The sequence below is a fragment of the Podarcis vaucheri genome (assembly GCF_965113315.1).
Source record: "Podarcis vaucheri genome assembly, chromosome: 5".
Lineage (NCBI taxonomy): Eukaryota > Metazoa > Chordata > Lepidosauria > Squamata > Lacertidae > Podarcis > Podarcis vaucheri.
In genome coordinates this window covers 14,941,210-14,953,395 of record NC_138763.1, presented here as the reverse complement: position 1 = coordinate 14,953,395, position 12,186 = coordinate 14,941,210, and the positions used below count along the sequence as shown (strand labels likewise).

At 45.5% G+C, this 12,186-nt stretch overlaps 1 protein-coding gene and 1 long non-coding RNA gene across 2 annotated transcripts in view; one reads left to right on the top strand and one right to left on the bottom strand.

Moving 5' to 3' along the window:
* NLGN1 (neuroligin 1) overlaps positions 1–12,186 on the top strand; it is a 674,832-nt gene that overhangs the window by 119,310 nt on the left and 543,336 nt on the right. The window lies entirely within an intron of this gene.
* LOC309533343 overlaps positions 1–12,186 on the bottom strand; it is a 598,890-nt gene that overhangs the window by 523,380 nt on the left and 63,324 nt on the right. The window lies entirely within an intron of this gene.

Sequence of the window (12,186 nt, the reverse complement as noted above, 5' to 3'; positions counted from 1 at the left end):
TTGTTGTACCCCTAAGCTATGGCCATTCCTCTTCTCTGAGTGTTTCTACCTGAGCTCCCTTCTGGTTGCATTCTACTGGACTTGCCTCTGGTTAATTGTTTCATTGGCAATGGCATTGACTACTGCTGGCACTAACCAAGGTTCCCGCCTTAACCCGGTTTGATGTGATTTCTTGGGAAATTGGTGGCAGGTCTAGGGCTAGTTGGGAAAACCATAACTAGACCAAGCCCCAAGTTATGGCTAGGGGGGGGGTGGAGGAAGACTTGGGGGGGGCAGGAGAGCCACAACAGCAGTGGTGCTCCCATCAGGAAATTAGCTACTTCCAGAGAGAGAGAGAGAGAGAGAGAGAGAGAGAGAGAGAGAGGTCTCCTCATGGGCAAGAGACTGCTGGGAGGAAGATCCTAAAGGAAGCAAGTGAAGGGGTGTTTATAGAGTAGCTGCAAGAACAGGAGACAAGAGCTCTGTGGATTTTCACATTCAGGGATGGAAACAGATGGTAAGCTGGGGTAGATGGAGGGTGTGAATTGCCCACCCACCTCTGTCTGAGGCCAAAGCTGGCTCCAGGCTTCTCCCCTTCCCCACAACAACTCTGTTATCATGCCTTTTAAAATTAGGTGCAGTTTGTAGGTTAGCCTCAATACTCAGTATATATATGAGCAACTTGTATACATATAGTACTGGGTGAGCAGGCATCTGCTTGCACAAAGCAGTTTCTCCTTCCTCTCCTGCCTGTTGCAGCTCTTTGTGCACCCCAAAACCTGCTCCTGAGTATCAGGGGACCTTCCAGAGTGTATTTCGTGTAAGGGTGTGGGAACTGGAAAAGAGGGACCTTAAATCTCATTGAGCAAGTAGGTTTCCATTGTGGAAGCAGGCAGACATCACTGCATGCCATCCATTAAGTTCAAAGTCAGAACATACATAATAATTGGTGCAGCAGCCAGCCAAGGCAAGACAGGGCAGAAGACAGGACGGCTTGCTTGTTTTGCACCCAGACTCTTTCTGAAAATTTCACGTATTCCTTCCTAAGTCAAGATCATGTAATGGTACCAATAGGGTCACAGAGTCTTCACTGTGGGTTGTTTTGTGTGTGCACTGCAAGGTGCTCCATCTCCTAAATCCATCATTTTGGATAGAGACCTAGGGTATCACCAGAATGTGGGCTGCCCAAGAGCATTTCTGTTAGGTCTCTAATCATGTCTCCAACTCCTGGTGCAAAGGATACTCCTGCCCTTTCCCCAGATGAATAGGTGGAGGGAACCTTTGGTTGTCCAGATGTTGGTGAACTACTACAGTGGTACCTCGGGTTACATACGCTTCAGGTTACAGACTCCGCTAACTCAGAAATAGTACCTCGGGTTAAGAACTTTGCTTCAGGATGAGAACAGAAATCGTGCTCCAGCGGCGCGGCAGCAGCAGGAGGCCCCATTAGCTAAAGTGGTGCTTCAGGTTAAGAACAGTTTCAGGTTAAGAACGGACCTCTGGAACGAATTAAGTACTTAACCCGAGGTACCACTGTACTCTCATGAGCCCCAGTGAGCACAGCCAATGGCCAGGGATTATGAGAGCTGTAGAATGTTTGTTTATTTGGCTTTACGCCCATCATAAAAACACAACACAACAAAACAAATCAAATAAAACAGCGGGCTTGTACAAGCCACAAGTAATATAACACAATTCACAGCTCACAAGGACAGATATTAACAATTCAAAAGAAAATTTTAAAATTAAGATTAAAATTTAGGCACTACACTAAAATCAATGTCTGATGTCATTATCGAAAATTCTTATAACTATCAATAATCAGCTAACATTCCTTTCCGTCTCTTGTACGAGAGGACGGCTGTTAGGAATTTAGCAACCTGTAAGGTAATATAGGGATCCACATCTTGAAGAACCCAGGCAAGCTGTAGGTCTACTGGTTTGTCAGCCATAGGCTGGATTATGGAGTTTAGTATACTAGCACGAGCTGAACTGTACGGAGGGCAGATAAACATAACATGATGTAGGGATTCAGGTGTTTTCATTTCACAAGCACACGTTGAAGGGACTTGGCCCTTGGTGAATCTATGTATGAGAGCTGTAGTTCTGGACGGGGAACCATTTCTAACACCTACAAGAAGATGTGGCAGCAGCACCAATCCCTGCTGAATTGTGGTAAGGAAATCAAGGTGCATAACTGACTTGTAGAGTTCCTGTGGGACAGCCTTTCTCAACCTGTAGATCCCCAGATGTTGTTGAACTATAACTCCCATCACCCCTAGCTAGCAAGACCAAAGCTCAGGGATGATGGGAGTTGTAGTCCAACAACATCTGGGGACCCACAGGTTGAGAACCGCTACTATGGGAGGTGTCCATCTTCAGTCCTTTGGACCTGAGGTGGGACTGGTACAGAACTGCTGCCAGCCACTGAAAACCTGGGACGGGGAAGCTTTGGTCCTGCAGATGTTGCTAGACTACAACACCCATCATCCCTGACCTTTGGGCCATGCTTCCCGAGGATGACTTGCTGACTTGGAGTTCAGCGACATCTGGAGGGCTACGGGTTCATTGACAACCCTGGCATAGGCAATCCTTATCTAGATGGATCCATGATCTGTATAAAGCAGCTTCCTCCCCATTAAGTTCTCACTTCTATGCAGCTGTTTAAGCCATACAAGCACCTGTCAGGCTGGGAGCTTTGCAGCCCCAAGCAAATGAGATAATAAACAGCCTCCCCAAATTCCAGGCTTCATTTTTCTCAGCATGTTAGCTTTTCTTGCAACTCATGCCTCAGAAAAGACCCACTGAGGTCCAGGTGACTGGAACTGGATGGCTTGGTATGTATATTGTCAGTACAGTTGGACATCTCAAGAGCTGCTCCATCCTAATTAGTTCCCCAGGCTCTCCTTAGGCCTTTGTTTGGGTAAACTGACTCTCAATGCTGTCAAGAAGCCTTGGGGGTCATTATCTACCTGATAAATTGAAAGCTTGCCCAAGAAGAGGATTTTCCCCACAGAGATGTCAAGACTCAATCTTGAACATTTCCCATCATTTCCCTACTTTTGTTCTCCAGAATTAGACTTTCCTATCCATGGCTCAGTCCCAAACTACACATTATTCAAAAGGCACATGAATTATGGGAGAGGAAAAGCCATATCTGGTGGGGACAACAGGGAGTGGAAAGGCAGTGCTGGCAATGTGGAACTCACCATTTCCATCTCTGCGTTTCCTTGCTCTAGGTGCTTCAGTGCAGCTTTCCAGGAAGTTTTGAACACATAATTCTGTGCATTTAGCTCCCTTAAATATCAATTGCCCCATTGGAAGTAGCACTTTACTGAAAAATTCTCCATTGTTTTTCCTTTTTCTTTTTCAAACCATTCCCCAGAATTTTATGAGAAAAGAAAGTAAATGCAAAGTTGTGCAAGGGGAGAGAAAATTTCTAGTGGGCTCAGGGCAGTGCAGTGGCGTAGCGTGGGTTGTCAGCACCCGGGGCAAGGCAAGTAATTTGCGCCCCCTAACCTGTGGATTTGCGCCCCCTAACCCTAACCCCCAGATGTTGCGCCCGGTGAGGCCAGCCCCCCCTGCACCCCCCACGCTACGCCACTGGGGCAGTGTGCTTGTGGGTGTGTTTGTGTGTTAACCTTACAGTCTCAGATGCTGGAAAGCTGATGATAAGGCTTCAGATTTGTAGGATCTACTTTGTGTGTGTGTGTTTTACTATAACCCCAATATCCACAAATTGAAGTTTGGTACAAAAGACATTAGCATTAAAGAATTCTGAGCTCATGAATTTTCAGTATAAGAATGAAAAGGAGTCCCCAGTTCTTGTTTTAACCTTTAAAGCCCTATACGGCCTAGGACCTTCGTACATACGGGACCACCTCTCCTGGTATGTCCCACCGAGGAACTTACGGTCTTCAAACAAAAACATCTTGGAGGTCCTGGGCCACAGAGGGTAGGCTGGCCTCAACCAGAGCCAGGGCTTTTTTGGCTGTGGCTCTGATCTGGTGGAACACTCTGTCACAAGAGACCAGGGCCCTGCGGGACTTGACATCTTTCCGCAGGGCCTGCAAGACAGAGCTGTTCCACCAGGCCTTTGGCCAGGGCACAGCCTGACCCCCTCCTTTGGCAATCCTCGCAGAACTCTAGCCGAATGGTTGCCATTAATCTAATTTGAATTAATTTTATAATGAAATGATTTTAGAATGTTGTAATTATTTTACTATTGTTAGCCGCTCTGAGCCCGGCTTTGGCTGGGGAGGGTGGGATATTAATAATAATAATAATAATAATAATAATAATAATAATAATAATAATAATGCAAGCATCTTCATCTCAGCAGCATGTTGAGAGGGAGGACTAATTTAGTTAGGAAGCAATCCTAAGTATGGGAAGCCATGTAAAGTATACCAGATCCAAATTTTTCTCAGGGAGGGGGTATTGCTTTGCTGAGTCATCCTCAGCCTGAGGGGGAAAACAAGGCTTACACCACCGCTTTTGCAAGCTCTGGAGTTAGGATCTAGTACAGGGGTAGGCAACCTAAGGCAACCTAAGGCCCGGGTGCCAGATGCGGCCCAATCGCTTTCTCAATCTGGTCCGCGGATGGTCCAGGAATGAGTTTGTTTTTACATGAGTAGAATGTGTCCTTTTATTTAAAATGCATCTCTGGGTTATTTGTGGGGCATAGGAATTCGTTCGGTTTTGCCCCCCAAAATATAGTCCAGACCACCAAATGGTCTGAGGGATGGTGGACAGGCCCATGGCTGAAAAAGGTTCTGATCCCTGATCTAGCATAAGTCCCCTGTGTCTGCTCCTGCCCTTTGTCCCAGAACTCCCATTTCTCAGGGCTTACACCAGCGTAAGTAACCTGCCAGGCTTGGTTCAGCTGTCTGGACCTCATCAGCTGACCCAGGATAGGGAAATTACGCCAATGTATCTCTGTCTAGGGGATGTGGGTAGTGCTGTGGGTTAAACCACTGAGCCTAGGGCTTGCAAACAGAAGGTTGGCTGTTCGAATCCCCGCGACTGGGTGAGCTCCCTTTGCTTGGTCCCAGTTCCTGCCAACCTAGCAGTTCGAAAGCACGTCAAAGTGTAAGTAGATAAATAGGTACCGCTCCGGCGGGAAGGTAAACGGCATTTCTGTGCACTGCTCTGGTTCGCCAGAAGTGGCTTAGTCATGCTGGCCACATGACCCGGAAGCTGTACGCCGGCTCCTTCGGCCAATAAAGCAAGATGAGCGCCGCAGAGTCGGCCACGACTGGACCTAATGGTCAGGGGTCCTTTACCTTTACCTTATGTCCCCAAATGAGAATTTGATCCACGTATTCTAGTGCTCTCTGTGCTGGCTGCCAGCAATTCACTCAAGTCTCACACAGAGGGGTGTTTTCCATCCCTGTTGAGATACCAGGGAGGCACTGGAATCCTTGTTCAAGAAGAATGCATTGAGTTAATGCACAAACACTACTGCTAGGACTAGGACTAATTCTGCTACATTCTGCTCTCACGACTAAAACTCATGCTGAAGATGCGATTGTCTGGCTCCTCCCCTTTTTATATGTGCCTCGTGCTGTTGTCCCAATTTCTCATCAATGAGTCATTTCCTCTCTTAGGATGTAAAGAGCCTGATTAATTATCTTAAACAGTAATTTATGATTAAAAGGCACATTGTGTGCTCTTCCACCTACCATAAATTATGTAAAATGTGCATCAGGACCCGACAATTTTCCTATTCTTTATTAATAGGGCTGTCTAGGAGCAGAATTAATGATACTTTTCACCAAACACACACACACAATTTTGGAGGAGTTGGGATCTAAATCTTTTTTTAACAAATCCACCATTTTGTACGTGAGCCCAGCCCAATGAGGGCTAAGTTTCCTTACTGAGGTTGCTTTCCCTATCCAATCTTTTTTTTTAAATAACTTTTTTATTCAAAATTAAAATGAAACATATTATCCAGAAACATATCATCCTTATCCCCCCCATTTTCCCTCCCTCCCTCCCTCCCCCCACAGAACCCACCCACCCCCACCCCCAACTTCTCTCAGTTCCAGTCTTTGATTTCTCTAAAAGTGCTGATTTCTGCATTTTACACAGTTGTATAGATCCTCAAACTATTTAGCTGATTATTATCAATAAAAAGTTTGTGAATGTTTATTCAAAGCCAGCCAAGGAGTCCAGTTCGCTTTGTTGCATCTTCAAATACTTTGTAAAGGGTTCCCATTCAACTTTAAAGTCACAGTTATCCTTGTCCTGTAGCTTGTATGTCAGTTTTGCCAGTTCTGCATAGTCCATCAGTTTTTCTTGCCATGATTCTTTAGTTGGGGTTTCTTCAGTCTTCCATCCTTCCATCCTTTCCCTATCCAATCTTGAGACTCTACAGCAGTGGTGGCCAAACTCAGCCCTCCAGCTGTTTTGGGACTACAACTCCCACCATCCCTAGCTAACAGGACCAGTGGTCAGGGATGATGGGAAATGTAGTCCCAAAACAGATGAAGGGCCGTGTTTGGCCACCACTGCTCTATGGGAAACACACAGGGCTGTTCTCTGTAAAGAAGGACACACGACTACCCCAGCTTCTGTCTTTAGCAGCAGTATTCCACTGCATGCATTTTCTATAAAAACATGTTTTTTATCGTACCCTTCAGCAAAAGTTCCCATGGTGGTTCACAATAATAACAATAAATAGTAATAATAATAAAAAAATGAACATCCTACAATTAACATTTGACGATGCCAGGAAAAACATGAACATCATAGAAACAAGAAAATAACGGGAAATGCAGCAATAAAAGGAGAGAAATGGCAAGAGTAAAAATAACTATCCATTAAAAGCTTTGAGAGAATGAAATTGTGTTCACCTGGTGCTGAATAGCTAGCAAAGTGTGGATATCAGCTGAGGGTTTCTTTGTGGGGCTGGGAGAGATTGCACAGCTGTGGCTCTCAGATATAGGCCTCTGCCAGAGGTTTAAATAATATATTGAAAGTTTTTTTAAAACAATTAAAAACTATATATGATAATGAATAGTTACCCTTCGGGATATGCATGAAATGGAAGCAAGGTCCATTTCAGTTGACTGGACTACCAAGTAAATATGGTTATGCCTGAAGGGTAAGGAGGCAGAGGTCTTCTAAAACTCTGGTAGTTGTTGTTCTCTTTGACATCTGGTGAGAGGACGTTCCACAGGGCGGGTGCCACTACCGAGAAGGCCCTCTGCCTGGTTCCCTGTACCTTGGCTTCTCGCAGTGAGGGAACCGCCAGAAGGCCCTCGGCGCTGGACCAATATTCTGTAGCTGGGGCTGAATTCACAATTTTTGGCAATTGTTTTTGATGCTAATATTTTGGTTGGTTGGGACAAGGATACTTTCCTCGTTCATTGATGGCTGTGGATGACCGCTTTTCAGCATTATAGTTTTGATTCATTTGATTTGTCTCTTGTTGTAATTTTTGTATTACAAAAAAAACTTGTAGGTCACTTTGACACTCCTTTTCGTTTAGGAAAGCAGAAAATGGGAATACAGATAAAAAGTGTTTTTATTTTGGGGGGGAAGCGTTTCAGAATTCTAGCCCCCTTCTACCCTCCCCTCCCATTTTGCAGACTCCTCTTTTCCCAACCATGCACTCCAATACAAAATGGAGATACAACACAGCAAGAGATTTGCTGTTTCTTGTGGTGGCAATGAAGGCAGGCAGGGAGGTGTGTCGCTGCTTCACCTCCTAATAGAGAATTTCCACCAGAGGTGGATTTAGGGTAGCACAACTGGATTCCCCGCACTGGGCGCCGAACTAAGTGGGGCGCCACAGGGCATCGCAACTATGAAGTAATGCATGTGCAGAATGGAAGAAGAAGAAGAAGAAGAAGAAGAAGAAGAAGAAGAAGAAGAAGAAGAAGAGTTTTGATTTGATATCCCGCTTTATCACTACCCGAAGGAGTCTCAAAGCGGCCAACATTCTCCTTTCCCTTCCTCCCCCACAACAAACACTCTGTGAGGTGAGTGGGGCTGAGAGACTTCAGAGAAGTGTGACTAGTCCAAGGTCACCCAACAGCTGCATGTGGAGGAGCAGGGAAGCGAACCCAGTTCACCAGATTACAAATCCACTGCTCTTAACCACTACACCACAGGCAAGAGGTGCGCGGGGTGAGGGGAGTGTTTCCAGATTTTGGCACTGCACAGGGCACAGCAGAAATTTGAAAAACCGAAGTCCGCCCCTGTTCCCACTCCCAAGAAACTGTTGCAATTTTTGCGGCACATCCATTTGTTGATGCAGGACTTGACATCTTTCCGCAGGGCCTGCAAGACAGAGCTGTTCCACCAGGCCTTTGGTCAGGGCACAGCCTGACTCCCTCCTTTGGCAATCTTCACAGAACTCTAGCCCAATGGTTGCCATCAATTTGATTTGAATTAATTTTATAATGAAATGATTTTAGAATGTTGTACTATTTTATTGTTGTTAGCCGCCCTCAACCCGGCTTTGGCTGAGGAGGGCGGGATATAAATAAAATTTATTTATTTATTTATATTATTATTATTATTATTATTATTAAGGCCAGGATTCCATAATGCCCTGAGCTAACTACGGGCTTGGGGACCACAGGAATTGCAGTAGGCAAGGGGAAAGGTAGAATCCTAGTCCACAGGCAGCTGCAAACATGGAAGGAACTTTAAAATAAACCTGTTCATCCAATAAGCATATTCTGAGTTCTTACTTTTAAGTGTCCTAGGCCTTTGCACCCAGCAGCTCCTTAGAGAATATTCAGCAACATGCTCCTTTCAGATGTTAATCGAGTGGATAATTTGAACTGGCCATTCTGCTGTCCTTCAGCTCTTTTTCTGCCTGCCTGCTTGGTCTTTCTGCTTTTATAACAGGAGGGGAGGCAGGAAGAGGAGCTGGTTGGCCTGGAAAACAGGAGAGTTCAAACTGTTGGCCAAAGTAGGAAAATTGTTGCATGTGTTAATCTTCCTGGAGGTATGCACATTGTTCTGTGTTAACAGCCGTTGTTGGGTACAGGTAGATTTTGGCTCATTTTTTAACTGCATTTTTCCAAAGCAGCTGTGCTGAAAGGATGACCGGGCTTTGTGTAACATCCCTTATTGCACAAGCCAGGGACTTTGCCCGTTGAATGAATGCGAGCCGTGAAAATTAGTATCCTTATAGACGTTGCTCCGCAGCCAAAGCTACTTTTCTAAGGATTTGTCGATTCAGATGCAAGGTATCTGTCACGCCTTTTCTGGAAGTGGGAACCAATTTAACCACAGATATACATTATAAAAGCATTCCTGCTGGTTTCATTGTTAAGGCTTCTGCGGCAGGCTGATTGTCGGGGGCGAGGGAAATGACTGCTTGAAAAGTGCCCCTTATAGATGCAGTAATATGGCCGTATTAGACATGGAACAATATGGTTCCACAGGGCTGGCCGCCGAGCGAATTACATCCTTCCATGTTGCTTTAGAACCACACAGCTGCCTTCCAGCTTCCTCTGCACAAAAGAAGAAGTTGCAAACGCTACAAACTTTGCTGGGTTTAATAAGATGCCTGGTGAACTACCTCATTTGTATGGATACAGGGGCAGAAAGAATTATACTTGGCATGCCAGTATATGTAGCAAAATTCTGATGACCACATCTCTTAGGAAGTTAGGAAGCTGCAGTGTACTGATAGACATTGAAGCATCCAACATCGTGTTATTTACACCAGGGTTTCCCAAACTTGGGTCTCCATTAGTTTTTGGACTATAGTTCCCATCAGCCCTGACCACTGGTCTTGCTAGCTAGGGATGATGCAAGGTAGTCTGAAATATACTCGGAGTCGAGTGTGGATTTCATGCTCTTTATTCAGCTCATAGTAGTGAGGAATGAAAGTTTCCCCAAAATATCTGCTTTATATACATTATTTACACAATGGGCCGCACGTGATTGGCTAATTCTGGGATTCTCCTGTGGGCCAATCAGGTTGCGGATTCACTTCCACCTGGAGCTGGATTGGGTGGCTCCTGCGGACCAATCATACTGTTGCATTGTTCTAGGACCAATCATACTGCTGCATTCTAGACCCTATTGTTCTAGGACCAATCAGACTGCTGCATTCTGAATCCTATTCAATCAGTACATAACCAGCTGGAGGCCCAAGTTTGGGAAATGCTTTTCTACACTGACAAAAAGCAGCTGAAAGATAGAACTTTCCCCCAGCCCTGCTTAGAGATGCTGGAGATTTTGTAAAACATGTACTCTATCACTGAGCCACAAACCAGTAGTGGTCAGTGGGGAAGGCTGGCAGTGCTTACCTGTCTTCCCATCACTGGTGTCTCTAAGGTTGACCAGGAGAGGGTGAGGCAGCAGCAAGGTTGGTGCAGTGCACACACACTGGCAGAGCCATTCTGGTGCTCCTGGCATTGCATTTGCACCATGCCAACCTCCCTGAAGTATGTGTGTGTCTCACTGGGTACGGGGGGACAACTTCAAGGGCACCATTTCACTCATGGGTTCCATGTTAGCAACCCCTGAGGCACAATTGCTACTAAGCTGCCCTACAAACTTAAGAGACAGGGATGCAAATTTTATATAACAATGCTGGACCATTTGTTCAGCTTCACTCATTCTGGAATATACCCACGATGGCAGACAAGCTTATGAGAGAGGGTCAATAGGTTCCTCACCGAAGACCAACAGATTCCAATCAAGGCAGAGAGATTGGAAGTGAAACCAGGTTCCTCCTGCCAAGTCAGATTAGACAGACGTTTTAAAATGGGTATGTGAGCTATTTTCTCAGTGCAGAGAGGGTGAGGGCCAAATGGTTTGCATAAGCTTAAACTCACCCAACAAGTGAAGACTGTGAAATGCTCTCTCTTTGGCAGGAAGAGCAACAAAGTGGGAATGATTGAAACGATAAAATGGAATCATAGGTGCAATCAACATCTCTTTCTGTGCAATGTTCACATTTTTGAAAAATTGCAATCTGAATTATTAACTATGTGGCATACATTCCAGCAGCATTTACCACCCTGCCCAAATATTTTCATATGATGCCTGTTGCCAGTCAATAGTGTTAATATTAAAACGGGTTTAAGAGTCATGGCTGCTTACTGTCAGGTGTGCGTGCAGGAGCCAGGCCCTGTGACCAGGACTGGGGCCTTCCTAAGTTTGTTCTGAAGAGGCAAGGTGCGGCCGCACAGGTGAGGCCAATTGGTAACTCACAGCATCTGGTGGCAAGAGCTGGGAAGGGATATAAGGTCAGCATTTTCCCTTCAGCTCTTTGCCACAGCAACACACTTCCTGCCTTGCTGTGTTTGGCTTCTTGCTTCCTGATCCTTGAACCGCAGCTTCTTGACTCCTTGCTTCTTGATCCTCGGACCCTTGGCTTCTTGACTCCCAGCTCTTTGACCCTCGGACTCTTGGCTTCCTGACTCCTGGACTCTCATTTCTGCCCCCCCCGCCATCTTGCCCCCAGTCCCGACGTCCCCAGCCTGGACTTTGATCGCCCATGAACTGGACCATGACACTTACCTTCTAAAGGGACCCTGGGAAATGATGGTTTGGTGGGAGAACTTGCAGAGAACTTGGTTAGGACTACTTTGCAAACTTGCAGGATTCTCAGTACATCCAGGAAGGAAACTATGCCAGTTATTCCAAGTTAGGTTCATAATGCAGACATAATGGATGGCTTTGAAAGTGGATTGGACAAATTAGTGGAGGATTAGGCTTTCAGTGGCTACTTGTGACAATGACTGGGGATCGCAAGTGGAGAGAGTGTTGCTGTGCTTATGCCCTGCTTGTAGGCTTCCCATGGGCATATGGTTGGCCGCTTTGGAAACACGAGTCTGGACTAAAATGGACCTTTGGTCTGATCCATCTGAGCCCTTCGTAGGTCATTATGTTCTTATTCTGCCTGTGACTGCAAAATGCGGCTGGTAAGAAAATATAGCAACGTGTATTTACATAATACGTCTGTGGAAGTGAAGAGGCTAAGAAGGGATGATGAAGGGTTTGTTATGCAACAACTCGTGAACTTTTGAATATGATTCAGTCCTTCTAAATAAAGTACCAGGCAGACTATTCTATTGAACATAACAGATTGGGTACTACCAAAATGCCCACTAAAGTGTGGAAATGTGTGTGTTCATTGTTACTTACCTTGGAGTAAGCCACTGATTTCAAGTAGTAGACCTACAGAAGGCATAGAATTTACAGTTGCTCCTAAATGTATAGAAT